The following is a 17053-nucleotide window of genomic DNA, read 5'->3' as shown; positions in this document are numbered from 1 at the left end:
TATAGAGGCTGAGTATATTGCTGCATCAGATGCTACAAAAGAAGCTATTTGGATAAAAAAGTTCGTGATAGAACTTGCAGTAGTTTCTTCCATTGAGTCAGCAGTTCCACTCTACTGTGACAACAATGGAGCAGTCATACAGGCTAAGGAACCTCGGTCTCACCAGAAATCCAAACACATAGAAAGGCGCTACCACATTATCAGAGAGATAATTGGGCAAGACGATGTAGCCATGCAGAAAATTGCATCAGCTGAAAGTCCAGCTGATCCATTCACGAAGCCTACGTCACAAGCTCAGTTAGACCGACATCTGGAGAAGATGGGTCTAAGATATTGTAATGAATGGCTCCAGTGCTAGTGGGAGATTGTTAGTAATATGCCCTAGAGCATATCATTTAGTATGTATCTTGTACATATTTTATTAATAAAAGGCAATTTTACTTTTTCGTTTACATAATGCATTTATGTGTAATAGAAAAGGTCCATTGATATTTTCTTAGAAATTCTATTCTTAAGTTGTTAAGAATATGAGTGACAGTATTTCTAGCATAAAGTATCATAAATTGGTTCACAATCGAGGATACTTGACACAGGACATGACTTGTCCAAAAAGATTGTAATCATGTTTGTTCCCAAGGTATTTTTATGAGATATAAATAAGATAGAATTGTGAGTCTCATGCCATATAACAAACATGATAGGCACTTATACATGATAAGTAAGACGAACCAGTGATGCATATAACAAGCACATAGAGTTTACTCTTGTTAATGCATTGTCATATATCATATCAGTGCATATAATCTTTAGGCCTGAGATAACACAGTTATCTTGTATATAAGTGGTTTGAGTTTGATACTGCTTTCATACTTGTACTGTGTATCGGTATATGGACATGTGTTGGCTCTTACTAGTTATATATGGAGATAGATGCTGATCAAGATGGAATATGTTACCTTAAGTAAGTAGGGATAAAATCCTATGTTCATTTAATTATTCTTGATGTTTTGAGTTCCTGGCTAGGAAAGACAAATTTAGTCAAAAAAGAGTTTCTAATAAGAAAATCTAACTAATCAAGAACTAGAATTAAAAGATAACATAATATTCATAGCAAATGGGGTTTGACATAAACCATGACTCCAGCTCGAATTGAGATTTTGTAACAGAGAGATTCTAGTGCATGGTAACATATGATTATAGGTTCATTTAAGGTATTCTTTGTGACTGATTGGGTGAGCATGGCATGCTATGCTAAGTGTCAACTATGGTCCACGAGATGCGTAAAATGATTTAGAGAAATCATTTATTGTAAGAAAGAGATCTGATGATATTAAGAATTAATATCATATCTCATTGCCAATTAGTGATGAGCCTCGTAAGTCACACACATACACAAGATAATCACCAAGTAAAATGTGATTTAATTGATTAATTAAAGAGTTTAATTAATTATTTAAATAGGTTTAGTTTGTAATAAGATTGCAAAGTCCCTAGCATGACTTGAAACCAAATCTAGGTTATTGGATGTATAGTACAAGTTAAATTTATATTTAAAGTATTTAAATATGAATTTAATTGTGAGAAATTAATTAATAGAGATTAATTAATTTATTTATATTTGATATAAATTGATTTAAAGAGGAGAAATAATGATTTTGGGTTGAGAACTCAAAATTACAACATAAGGGTAATTTGGTCATTTCACATGGTGACATGTGGTACCATGAGATGGTGACACATGGCATCATATAAGCTTGTCATTTGTCTTCCTATCATGTAAGATGATCAAAGTCAAGGTTAAGTCTAGCTTTGACACTTGGCTTAATATGATTGAATCAATTAAAAATAAGATGCAATGAAGTGGTGACATGTGGCATAGGGTTTAAGTGACTTAATGACCTAATTATATAAAAGGGAAAAGAAAAGATGAAACATAATACACTTATTCTCTTCCTCAAGGTGGCGGCACACCTCTCTCCCTCTCTTCTTCTTCTTGTCTCATCAATTCAAAGAGAATTGCCCAAAATCCTTTAAATTAAATTTGCTAGAAATTATTTCTAGCGTCCTATACATACATATTACCTCTCTCAAGGCAAAAACCCAATTTATAATTGGTTGGCAAAAGCTTGAGAAGCAAATTGGGGGCTGTTCATTCATGATCTTGGTATGGACAAGCTAGAGGGACAACACTTGGGGTCCTAAGTGCTTCCTAAAGGTGCCAATCACATCCATAGTGCATCAAAGAGGTTAGTGCTCTAACTCCTCTTTTAAACTAGGGTTTAAATGAATTAATTTGTTAATTCATATTCTTGAATGGCAAATGTAAATCCTAATACATATTAAAAGTGTTTTAATATGCAATTGAGCATTGAAATTAATTAGGCATAAAAGAGATGTGGTATGATGCATGTAACCCTAGAAGAAAGTTTTTGAAATTCAATGCTCTAATGAACTAATCAACATGCTTCTGCTCCTATACATGAGGATGTCTGAGGGACAGAATGTAAGAGATCATGTCCATAAGATGATTCGGCTTATTGAGCAGCTGGAACATCTTGATTTTCACATGGATTTCCAACTGCAGACGGATTTGATCCTTTAGTCCCTGCCTGAGTCATTTGAGAATTTTGTGACAAATTTCCATATGACAAAGCAAGAGTGTACTTTGACTGGGTTGCTTAACATGTTGGTTATTGCCTAAAAGAATATGTCGGGCAACAAAGGAAAAGAGGTGGCTTTGATTATATCTTCTTCTTCTGCTAGAAAGTCCAAAAAGAAGAAGGGCAAGAAGAATAAGAAACCTCAAATTCCTGGACCTTCCAAGAAGATAGCCAAATAGAAGGGCAAGACCGAAGTTGACAAAGACAAGGGAAAGTGTTTCTACTGCCAGAAGGATGGGCACTGGAAAAGGAACTACCCAGAGTATCTTGCTTCTCTGAAGGACAAGAAGGATAGACTTTGAGAAGTTATGTCTATGTCTTGATATGTAGATTCTAATGATACTCATAGTTCATCTATAGCTTGGGTTTTAGATACTGGTGCTAGTTCTCACATTACTTATGATATGCAGGAACTAGCAAATAGTAGCAGCTTGCAGTCATGAGATATTAGACTCCGGGTTGACAATGGCTCAACTGTTAAAGCTTTAACCATAGGATCTAAATCTTTATACATGTGTGGACATGTTTTGTATTTAAATAATGTTTTGTATGCACCTGATGCTTTTAAGAACATCATTTCTATATCTAGTTTGACTAGAAATGGCTATAAATTTCAGTTCACAAATGATGTTTGCAATATTTATTTTGGAAATAAATATGTTGGCTTGGGTTATATGCATAATGGACTTTATTATTTAGATAATAATGTTAAATAAAAATCTAATGCAAGCAATCTAAATGAATGTAATGACATGATGAAAATCAACTTAAGTTCAAAATATATTTAGCACTTAAGATTATGTCATGTTACAGAAGATAGGATTATAAAGCTGGAGAAAATGGGGATTTTATCCTCATTGGATTCTGAACCTACTCCAACTTATGAATCTTGCCTTCAAGGCAAAATGACTAGATCACCTTTTATTGGACAAGGGTTAAGAGCTGAAAATATTTTAGAATTGATACATAGTGATGTATGTGGTCCATTAAAGGAAATGACTGGAGGCGATTTTCATTATTTTATTACCTTTATTGATGATAAATGAAGGTTTGAGTATTTGTATGTGATGAAATATAAATATGAATCCTTTGAAAAGTTCAAAGAATTTAAATGTGAAGTAGAAAATCAAACAGGAAAAAGTATTAAAACTCTTCGATCAGATCGTGGAGGTGAATACTTAAGTACTAAATTTGATGAATACTTGAAAGAGTATGGCATTATCTCCCAACTGACTCCTCTAGGAACACCACAATTGAATGGTGTATTTGAAAGGAGAAATCGTATCCTATTAGATATGGTACACAGTATGATGAGCTATACTGATACGCCAATCTCCTTTTGGGGATTTGCCTTAGAATCAACTTTGCATATTCTGAATAGGATTCCATCAAAATCACTTTTTTCCACACCTTATAAGATATGGCTTGGAAGAAAATCGAGTCTTAAGCATGTTAAGATTTGGGATTGTCTAGCTTATATTAAAAAGTTGAACACTGATAAATTGATAACCAGATCAGAAAAAGGTCAATTTGTTAGATATCCAAAAGAAAGTTTTGGATATTATTTTTATTTGCCTACATCACAAAAGGTTGTGGTAAGCAGAGATGCCATATTTCTTGAACAACGGTTTATTTAAGAAGGTGGCAAAGGAAGGCAAATCGAGTTAGAATTGGAGAATTCTGACCAACCAACAGATCAAATAGATATAGATCCATTTAGTCAACCTACACCTAGTGATGAAACATCTATAGTAATTCCTCGTAGATCGACAAGGATATCTCACCCACCAGTGAGATATGGTTTTCTTCATGAAGATGAATAAGAGTTGTTTACTCATAAAGAAATAAATCATGGAGATAATCCTCTTACCTATAAAGAAGCTATATCAGATATAGATTCTTCAAAATGGATTAAAGCTATGAAATCCAAAATTGATTCTATGCATAAGAACCAAGTTTGAGACCTTATTAACCCACCTGAAGGTATTGTACCTATAGGGAATAAATGAGTTTTCAAGAAGAAAATTAGTTCTGATGGAAAGGTAGAGACCTATAAAGCAAGACTAATAGTGAAAGGGTTTCACCAAAGGCAAGGAATCGACTATGAGGATACTTTCTCACCAGTTGCCATGCTTAAATCAATTAGGATTCTATTAGCAATAGCTGCATGCTATGATTATGAGATTTGGCAGATGGATATCAAAACAGCTTTTGTCAATGGATACATTAATGAAAACATTTTCATGGAACAACCTAGGGGTTTTGAATCTCAAGATGGTTCCAAGGTCTGCAAGCTAAAGCGATCCATTTATGGGTTAAAACAAGCTTTGAGGAGTTAGAATATCCATTTTGATGAAGCCATTAAGTCATTTGATTTTATAAAAAATGTGGATGAACCATGTGTATATAAGAAAGTTAGTGATAGTGCTGTCACTTTCCTTATTTTATATGTGGATGAAATTTTGTTGATAGGTAATGACATAGGTATGTTGACAACTGTAAAGGTATGGTTGTCAAATACATTCTTTATGAAAGACTTAGGGGAGGCAACCTATATTCTTGGAATTCACATCTATAGAGATAAAGCAAAAAGAATAATTGGTTTATCCCAAAGTCTACACTTGGAAAAGGTGTTAAAGAGGTTTAACATGCTTGATTCCAAGAGAGGATTATTACCAGTAAGACATGGTATCCACCTTTCTAAAGAGATGTCTCCAAAAATACCTGAAGAAAGAAAAAAGATGGTCAGGATTCCATATGCCTTGGTTATTGGAAGTTTAATGTATGCAATGTTGTGTATTAGGCCAGATATCGCATATGTTGTTAGTTTGACTAGCAGGTTTCAATCCAATCCAGGTTTAGAACACTGGAAAGCTGTCAAGAATATCCTTAAGTACTTAAGAAGAACTAAGGATTTGTTCTTAATTTATGGAGGTGGTAACTTGCAATTGGATGGTTATACTGATTCTAATTTTTAATCAGATACTAATGATAGAGAGTCAACCTCTGGGTTTGTGTTCATTTGTAATGGAGGTGTAGTTGGTTGGAAGAGTTTCAAACAGAGTACAATTACTGATTCCACTACAGATGCCGAGTATATTGCTGTATCAGATGCTGCCAAAGAGGTTGTTTGGATAAAGAAGTTCATAATATAACTTTCAGTAGTTCCTTCCATTTGAAGAAACGGAAGCGTGAAAAACACAAGTTTATACCATTGAATTCAAAAATTTTCATCTAGGGTCACATGCATCATGCAAGATTTATTTTTATCTATTTGATTTCAATGATAAACAACATATTAAAACTCTTTTAATATGTTTTTGGATCTGTATTTGGCATTTAAGATTTTAAAATTCATCAGATTAATTTTAGAACCCTAGATTAAATCAAGAACGATTACACTAACCTCTTGATGCACTGCAGCGTGTCTGCGCCTTTGAGATTTGTCTTTAGGACACCAAATGTTGTCCCTCTAGATTGTCCACACCAAGAACACCTATGGCAGCCCTTGAACAGCTTCTAAAGCTTTTTCTATTAATTAGAAATTCAAGTTCTGCCTTTTAAGAAATTAGAGATATAAACAGGACACTAGAAACAATTTCTAGTGTTCTTAATTCAAGAGATTGATGGCTAATCTCTTTGAATTGATGAGAGATGAAGAAGAATAGATGTAGAGCCTCAAAATGGCGTGACAAAGGAGAGGAGTGGCTGCTGGTTACTTTTTTTTTTTTCATAACAACACTTATATAACTAGGTTAACACATTAAACCCTTGCCACATGTCACCCTTTGATTAGCTCTAAGTTTAAGTGACCCAATCACATTGTGCCAAGTGTCAAACCTATATTTAATCTTGATTTTAATCATCTTACATGATTAAAAAACATTTGGCAAGCTTATGTGTAATCCCATGTGTCACCATCTCATGGTGCCACGTGTCACACTGTGAAATGACCAAAATGCCCCTGTGTCTTAATTTTGAGTTCTTAACCCAAAATAATTATTTTTCTTCTTCTAATCAATTTATATCAAATATAAATTAATTAATTAATCTCTATTAATTAATTTCTCATTAATTAAATTCATATTTAAACACTTTAAATATAAATTTAACTTGTACTACACATCCAATAATCTAGATTTGGTTTCAAGTCATGCTAGGGACTTTGCAATTTAATTGCAAACCAAACCTATTTAATTAATCAATTAAACTCTTTAATTAATTAATTAAATCATATTTAAATAGGTGATAACTTGTGTATGTGTGTGACTTACTAGGCTCATCACTAATTGGCAATGAGACATGATATCAACTCTTAATATCATCAGAACTCTTTCTTACCATAAATGATTTCTCTAAATCATTTTATGAACCTCATAGACCATGGTTAACACCTAGCATAGCATGCCATGGCCACCCAATTAGTAATAAGGTTTACCTTAAATGAACCTATAATCATATGTTACCATGCATTAGAATCTCTCTGTTACAAAATCCCAACTCAAGCTGGAGTCATGGTTTATGTCAAACTCCATTTGCTATGAATATTATGTTCTCTTTTAATTCCAGTTCTTGATTAAAAAGATTTTCTCATCAGAAACTCTTTTCTGAATAAATCTATCTATCTGTCTGCCAGAACTTGAAACATCAAGAACAATTAAATGAACATAGGATTTTATCTTATTTACTTAGAGGAACAGATTCCATCTTGATCAACACCTACCTCCATATATAACTAGTAGGAGCCAACACATGCCCATATACCCATACACAGTATAAGTATGAAAGTAGTATCAAACTCAAACTACCTATATACAAGATAACTGTGCTATCTCAGGTCTAAAGATTATATACACTGATATGATTTATGACAAAACATTGACAAGAGTAAACTCCATGTGCTTGTCATAAGTGTCACTGGTTCAACCTACTTATCATTTATAAGTGCCTATCATGTTTGTTATATGGCATGAGACTCACCATTCCATCTTATTTATATCTCATATAAATAACTTGGGAACAAATATGAATACAATCTTTCTGGATAAGTCATGTCCTTATTATGAAGTATCCTCGATTGTGAACATATTTATGATACTTTGTGCTAGAAATATTGTCACTCATATTCTTAACAACTTAAGAATAATATTTCTAACAAAATATCAATGGACCTTTTCTATTACACATAAATATATTATGCAAACGGAAAAGTGGAAATGCCTTTTATTAATAAAATATGTACAAGATACATACTAAATGATATGCTCTAGGGCATACTACTAACAATCTCCCACTAGCACTAGAACATTCATTACAATATCTTAGACCTATCTTCTCAAGATGTCGGTCTAACTGAGTCTGTGACATAGGCTTAGTGAATGGATCAGCTGGATTTTCAGCTGATGCTATTTTCTGCATGGCTACATCGCCTCACCCAACTATTTCTCTGATAATGTGGTAGCGCCTTTCTATGTGTTTGGATTTCTGGTGAGACCTTGGTTCCTTAGCCTGTATGACTGCTCCATTGTTGTCACAGTGTAGTGGAACTGCTGACTCAATGGAAGGAACTACTATAAGTTCTGTCACGAACTTCTTTATCCAAACAGACGAACTTCTTTATCCAAACAGCTTTCTTTGCAGCATCTGATGCAGCAATATACTCAGCCTCCATAGTGGAATCTGCAGTTGTGCTCTGTTTGGAACTCTTCCAACTGACTACACCTCCATTACAAATGAACACATATCCAGAGGTAGACTTTCTATCATCGATATCTGATTGAAAATCAGAATCAGCATAACCATCCAAATGCAAGTCTCCACCTCCATAAATCAAGAATAAATCCTTAGTTCTTCTCAAGTACTTAAGGATATTCTTGACAGCTATCCAGTGCTCCAAACCTGGATTGGATTGATACCTGCTAGTCAAACTAACAGCATATGCAATATCTAGCCTAGTACACAACATTGCATACATTAAACTTCCAATAGCCGAAGCATATGGAATCCTGATCATCTTATCTCTTTCTTCAGATGTCTTTAGAGACATCTCTTTAGAAAGGTGGATACCATGTCTCACTGGTAACAATCCTCTCTTGGAATCAAGCATGTTAAACCTCTTTAACACCTTTTCCAAGTATAGACTTTGGGATAAACCAATTATTCTTTTCGCTCTATCTCTATATATGCGAATCCCAAGAATATAGGTTGCCTCCCCTAAGTCTTTCATGGAGAATGTATTTGACAACCATACCTTTATAGTTGTCAACATACCTGTGTCATTACTCATCAACAGTATGTCATCCACATATAAAACAAGGAAAGTGATAGCACTATCACTAACTTTCTTATATACACATGGCTCATCCTCATTTTTGATAAAACCAAAGGATTTAATGGCTTTATCAAAACGGATGTTCCAACTCCTCGAAGCTTGTTTCAACCCATAAATGGATCGCTTTAGCTTGCATACCTTGGAACCATCTTGGGATTCAAAACCCCTAGGTTGTTCCATGAAAATGTTTTCTTCAATGTATCCATTGAGAAAAGTTGTTTTGACATCCATCTGCCAAATCTCATAATCATAGTATGCAGCTATTGCTAATAAAATCCTAATTGATTTAAGCATGGCAACAAGTGAGAAAGTCTCCTCGTAGTCGACTCCTTGCCTTTGGCGAAACCCTTTCGCTACTAGCCTTGCCTTATAGGTCTCTACCTTTCCATTAGAACCAATTTTCTTCTTGAAAACCCATTTGTTCCCTATAGGTACAATACCTTTAGGTGGGTCAACAAGATCCCAAACTTGATTCTTATACATAGAATCAATCTCGGATTTCATAGCATCAATCCATTTTGAAGAGTCTATATCTGATATAGCTTCTTCATAGGTAAGTGGATCATCTCCATGATCTACTTCTTCATGAGTAGACAACTCTTGTTCTTCTTCATGAAGAAAACCATATCTCACTGGTGGGTGAGATACCCTGGTTGTTCTATGAGGAACAGCTGTAGATGTTTCATCAACGGATATAGGATGACTAGATGGATCTATATCCATCTGATCTGTTGGTTGGTCAGAATTCTCCAATTCTAACTCTATTTGCCTTCCTTTGCCTCCTTCTTGAACAAACTGTTGTTCAAGAAATGTGGCATCTCTACTTATCACAACCTTTTGTGAAGTAGGCAAATAAAAATAATATCCAAAACTATCTTTTGGATATCCAACAAATCGACCTTTTTCTGATCTGGTCTCCAATTTATCAGTGTTCAGCTTTTTGATATAAGCTGGACAACCCCAAATCTTAACATGCATAAGACTTGGTTTTCTTCCATGCCATATCTCATAAGGTGTGGAAGAAACTGATTTTGATGGAATCCTATTCAAAATATACAAAGTTGATTCTAATGCAAATCCCCAAAAGAATATTGGCATATCACTATAGCTCATCATACTACGTACCATATCCAATAGGGTATGATTTCTCCTTTCAGATACACCATTCAGCTGTGGCGTTCCTGGAGGAGTCAGCTGAGAAACAATGCCATGCTCTCTCAAGTATTCATCAAATTCAGTACTCAAATATTCACCTCCACGATCTGATCAAAGATCTTTAATACTCTTTCCTGTTTGATTTTCTACTTCAGATTTAAATTCTTTAAACTTTTCAAAGGATTCATGTTTGTATTTCATCAAATACAAATACCCAAATCTTGATTTATCATCAGTAAAGGTAATAAAATAATGAAAGCCCCCTCTAGCCACTTCTTTAAATGGACCACATACATCACTATGTATTAGCTCTAAAATATTTTCAACTCTTAGCCCTTATCCAACAAAGGGTGATCTAGTCATTTTGCCCTGAAGGCAAGATTCACAAATTGGAGTAGGCTCAGAGCCCAATGAGGATAGAATCCCCATTTTCTCCAGTTTTGCAATCCTATCTTCTGCAACATGACATAACCTTAAGTACCAAATATATTTTGAACTTGAGTTGGTTTTCACCATGGCATTGCATTCTTTTAGATCATTTGCATTCAATTTGTGTTAGTCATTATTATCCAAATAATAAAGACCATCATTCATATAACCTGAACCAACATATTTATTTCCAAAATAAATATTGCAAACATCATCTGTGAACTGAAATTCATAGCCATTACTAGTCAAACTAGATATAGAAATGATGTTCTTAAAAGCATTGGTTACATATAAAATATTATCCAAACACAAAACATGTCCAAACATGTAAAAAGATTTAGATCCTATGGCTAAAGCTTCAATAGTTGAGCCATTGCCAATCCGGACTCTAATATCTTGAGAACGCAAGCTGCTACTGTTTGCTAGTTCCTGCATATCATTAGAAATGTGAGAACTGGCACCAGTATCTAAAACTCAAGCTGTAGATGAACTATGAGTATCATCAGAATCTAAATAACAAGATATGGACATACCTTCCGAAGGTGTATCCTTCTTGTCCTTCAGAGAAGCAAGATACTCTGGGCAGTTCCTTTTCCAGTGCCCATCCTTTTGGCAGTGGAAACACTTTCCTTTGCCTCCATCAGCTTTAGTCTTCCTTTTCTGTTTAGCTATTTTCTTGGAAGGGCCAGGAATCTGAAGTTTCTTTTTCTTATTGCCCTTCTTCTTCTTGGACTTTTCAGCAGAAGAAGATGCAATCAAAGATACCTCTTTTCCTTTATTGCCCGGCATATTCTTTTGGGCAATAACCAGCATGTTGAGTAAACCAGCTAAGGTGCATTCCTGTTGAGTCATATGGAAATTTGTCACAAAATTCCAAAAGACTCAGGAAGGGACTGAAGGATCAAATCCGTCTGTAGTTGGAAATCCATGTTGAAGTCAAGATGTTCCAACTGCTCAATCAGCTGAATCATCTTGTGGACATGATCCCCAACATTCTGTCCCTCAGACATCCTCATACGGAATAGCTGTCTAGATATCTCATACCTAGCATTCCTGCTGTGCTCACCATACAACTCTTGTAGGTGAAGGAGGATCTTACTCGCACTCAACATGTTCTCATGCTGCCTTTGTAACTCATTACTCATGGAAGCAAGCATGTAACACTTAGCTCTCATATCATGCTCCTTCCACTTATCCAAAGTTTCATGTTCCTCTTATATGGCCTCTGGAGGCAAGGGACCAGGAACATTTGAATCTAGAACATATCCTATATGTTCAAGGTTCAGGACAAGTTTCAAATTGCTTAGCCAATTAGACAGATTAGGTCCTATCAACCTATTGTGATCAAGTATGCTTGCAAGGATATTGGATGGTGGTGGTTGTTCTGTGCTCATTTTTATCAGAAAATTAACTGCAAAAAATAACCAGATTAATTAGTAAATGTATCATGTAATTAACCAAAATGATTATGGTCTTTTAATCAAATTGGTCCTCCCACTAACTTAGCGAATCCTACACTTCCAAAGTAGAAAACGAAAATCCTAATTGGATGGATTTCTAGTGGGTGATTGAATTCTTATAATTCTATTGATCATCCTCAGGTACATCCATTGTTGGAATTACAATAAACTATAAGTGAGCAACTCCTTGCCCATCACATCTCATGTGAGGTTCAATCCTTTACCTAGCCCCTAATGCTCAAAATCTCAGGTACATCCATTATTGACTTATCTTGCATTAGTTAAGTTGATCCCATTGAGCCAGTAATTATGCAAATAATTTTAATGTCCTCAGGTACATCCAATATTGGCCACCAAACTATTTACATATTTACAACATCTCATGTTTAACAATTATTCTTAAGAAAAATTCTTAAATTAATTGCATCTTATACAACTATTTAAAATTTCTTAAAATAATTATACCAATGGAGGGCCTATGTTATAATTACTTTAATTATAGCATTTCCAACTTAATCATTTGTTTGGAAGATTTTATGGTCATTCTAATTACTATTAAGGTCTCACTTTGCACATTATCCATTTAGCATGCATATATCATATAATTGCATACATTCCCATACATCTCATGCATTCATGGATAAGTAGTAAATATGGTATGATCATGGACTTTCTAAGGGATTCAATTCTGAGCCACCAAGAATTGAATCAGGGCATTCTTAGGTGCATTTCATTCATTCATTTTACAAGAGTTGCTGAAGGAGTACATAATCAACACTTGATCTTGAATTCCTCCCACTGGTCCCACCAATGCTCTTGACCTCCTTGAACTTCTTGCAATCCAATATTACATAGTAATCCTTGGCGTACCAAGGCGAATTTACAATAACTTAAATAAATGAAATTACAACCCAAAAATTATTACAAACTTAATAATACATGCCCAAAATAAATTAAAATAAATTAATTAATTTACAATCCCAAAGAAGCATAAAAGAAATAAATCTAATCACATTGGTCTTTTATAGTCCATGATCATCCATCATACATGTCACTATTTAACAATTAAATAAAACATACATACTTAAATTAAATTGAATATCTCATATTCAACTTAAAAATCCAGATTTGAATATGATTCAAATAAATTTAAAAATTCAGATTTGAATCTCATTCAAATAACTTTAAAAATTAATATTTGAATCACATTCAAATATTTTTTAAAAAATCAGATTTGAATCACATTCAAACATTTTTTAAAAAATCAGATCTGAATTTTATTCAATCAATTTTAAAAAAAAATCAGATTTAAATATGATTCAAACAACTTTAAAAATTCAGATTTGAATCACATTCAAACAACTTTTAAAATTCAGATTTGAATCACATTCAAACAATTTTTAAAATTCTAATTTGAATCATAATTTAATTGTGTGATAAAAATTATAATTAAACAATTTAATTAGACATAAAATAGATCTTAGATCATACAACAATTGCACATTCACCATCCATTTACCTTTGCACACCATTGTGGTGCATCAAACATGCGCACCATGGTGTTCATCATTTGTGCCGCCATCTTGGCTTTGCAACCAGCAATGAACTTTTGATCTCATGATCAATCACACAATTATATCATATAAACATCAATCTAAATGGCAAATATAGTGGCTCTAATACCAATTGAAGGAACGGAAGCGTGAAAAACACAAGTTTATACCATTGAATTCAAAAATTTTCACCTAGGGTCACATGCATCATGCAAGATTTATTTTTATCTATTTGATTTCAATGATAAACAACATATTAAAACTCTTTTAATATGTTTTTGGATCTGTATTTGCCATTTAAGATTTTAAAATTAATCAGATTAATTTTAGAACCCTAGATTAAATCAAGAACGATTACGCTAACCTCTTGATGCACTGCAGCGTGTCTGCGCCTTTGAGATTTGTCTTCAGGACACCAAATGTTGTCCTTCTAGATTGTCCACACCAAGAACACCTATGGCAGCCCTTGAACAGCTTCTAAAGCTTTTTCTATTAATTAGAAATTCAAGTTCTGCCTTTTAAGAAATTAGAGATGTAAACAGGACACTAGAAACAATTTCTAGTGTTCTTAATTCAAGAGATTGATGGCTAATCTCTTTGAATTGATGAGAGATGAAGAAGAATAGATGTAGAGCATCAAAATGGTGTGACAAAGGAAAGGAGTGGCTGCTGGTTATTTTTCTTTTTCAGAACAACACTTATATAGCTAGGTTAACACATTAAACCCTTGCCACATGTCACCCTTTGATTAGCTCTAGGTTTAAGTGACCCAATCACATTGTGCCAAGTGTCAAACCTATATTTAATCTTGATTTTAATCATCTTACATGATTAAAAAACATTTGGCAAGCTTATGTGTAATCCCATGTGTCACCATCTCATGGTGCCACGTGTCACACTGTGAAATGACCAAAATGCCCCTGTGTCTTAATTTTGAGTTCTTAACCCAAAATAATTATTTTTCTTCTTCTAATCAATTTATATCAAATATAAATTAATTAATTAATCTCTATTAATTAATTTCTCATTAATTAAATTCATATTTAAATACTTTAAATATAAATTTAACTTATACTACACATCCAATAATCTAGATTTGGTTTCAAGTCATGCTAGGGACTTTGCAATTTAATTGCAATCCAAACCTATTTAATTAATCAATTAAACTCTTTAATTAATTAATTAAATCATATTTAAATAGCTGATAACTTGTGTATGTGTGTGACTTACTAGGTTCATCACTAATTGGCAATGAGACATGATATCAACTCTTAATATCATCAGAACTCTTTCTTACCATAAATGATTTCTCTAAATCATTTTATGAACCTCATAGACCATGGTTAACACCTAGCATAGCATGCCATGGCCACCCAATTAGTAATAAGGTTTACCTTAAATGAACCTATAATCATATGTTACCATGCACTAGAATCTCTCTGTTACAAAATCCCAACTCAAGCTGGAGTCATGGTTTATGTCAAACTCCATTTGCTATGAATATTATGTTCTCTTTTAATTCCAGTTCTTGATTAAATAGATTTTCTCATCAGAAACTCTTTTCTGAATAAATCTATCTGTCCTGGCCAGGAACTTGAAACATCAAAAACAATTAAATGAACATAGGATTTTATCTCTATTTATTTAGAGGAACAGATTCCATCTTGATCAACACCTACCTCCATGTATAACTAGTAGGAGCCAACACATGCCCATATACCCATACACAGTATAAGTATGAAAGCAGTATCAAACTCAAACTACCTATATACAAGATAACTGTGATATCTCAGGTCTAAAGATTATATGCACTGATATGATTTATGACAAAATATTGACAAGAGTAAACTCCTTGTGCTTGTCATAAGTGTCACTTGTTCGGCCTACTTATCATTTATAAGTGCCTATCATGTTTATTATATGGCATGAGACTCACCATTCTATCTTATTTATATCTCATATAAATAACTTGGGAACAAATATGAATACAATCTTTCTGGACAAGTCATGTCCTTATTATGAAGCATCCTCGATTGTGAACCTATTTATGATACTTTGTGCTAGAAATATTGTCACTCATATTCTTAACAACTTAAGAATAATATTTCTAACAAAATATCAATGGACCTTTTTTATTACACATAAATATATTATGTAAACAGAAAAGTGGAAATGCCTTTTATTAATAAAATATGTACATGATACATACTAAATGATATGCTCTAGGGCATACTACTAACACCATTGAGTCAGCAGTTCCACTCTACTATAACCACAATGGAGCGATCATACAAGCTAAGGAACCCCGGTCTCACCAGAAATCTAAACACATAGAAAGGCGCTACCACATTATCAGAGAGATAGTTGGACGAGGTAATGTAGCCATACAGAAAATAGCATCAGCTAAAAATCCAGCTGATCCATTCACGAAGCCTATGTCACAAACTCAGTTAGACCGACATCTTGAGAAGATGGGTCTAAGATATTGTAATGAATGACTCTAGTGCTAGTGGGAGATTGTTAGTAGTGTTAGTAGTATGCCCTAGAGCATATCATTTAGTATGTATCTTGTACATGTTTTATTAATAAAAGACATTTTCACTTTTTCGTTTACATAATATATTTATGTGTAATAGAAATGGTCCATTGATATTTTGTTAGAAATTCTATTATTAAGTTGTTAAGAATATGAGTGACAGTATTTATAGCATAAAGTATCATAAATAGGTTCACAATCAAGGATACTTCACAATAAGGACATGACTTATCCAGAAAGATTGTATTCATGTTTGTTCCCAAGTTATTTATATGAGATATAAATAAGATGGAATGGTGAGTCTCATGCCATATAACAAACATGATAGGCACTTATACATGATAAGTAGGTCAAACTAGTGACACTTATGACAAGCACATGGAGTTTACTCTTGTCAATGCATTGTCATAAATCATATCAGTGCATATAATTTTTAGACCTGAGATAGCACAGTTATCTTGTATATAGGTGGTTTGAGTTTGATACTGCTTTCATACTTATATTGTGTATGGGTATATGGGCATGTGTTGGCTCCTACTAGTTATATATGGAGGTAGGTATTGATCAAGATGGAATCTGTTCCTCTAAGTAAATAGGGACAAAATCCTATATTCATTTAATTGTTCTTGATGTTTCAAGTTCTTGGCCAGGACAGATAGATTTATTTAGAAAAGAGTTTCTGATGAGAAAATCTTTTTAATTAAGAACTGGAATTAAAAGAGAACATAATATTTATAGAAAATGGGGTTTGACATAAACCATGACTCCAGCTCGAATTGGGATTTTGTAACAGAGAGATTTAGATGAGAGAAAATCTACCTCAGGATTTGTTCTGTTACTAAATGATGGTGCTATATCATGGAGTAGTAAAAAGCAATCTTGTATAGCTTTGTCTACTATAGAAGCAAAGTTTGTAGCATCTCAGAAAA

This window comes from Hevea brasiliensis, chromosome 1 (assembly GCF_030052815.1).
Source record: "Hevea brasiliensis isolate MT/VB/25A 57/8 chromosome 1, ASM3005281v1, whole genome shotgun sequence".
Taxonomy (NCBI): domain Eukaryota; kingdom Viridiplantae; phylum Streptophyta; class Magnoliopsida; order Malpighiales; family Euphorbiaceae; genus Hevea; species Hevea brasiliensis.
The sequence above is the reverse complement of the archived record's forward strand: the minus strand, read 5'-3'. Positions refer to the sequence as shown.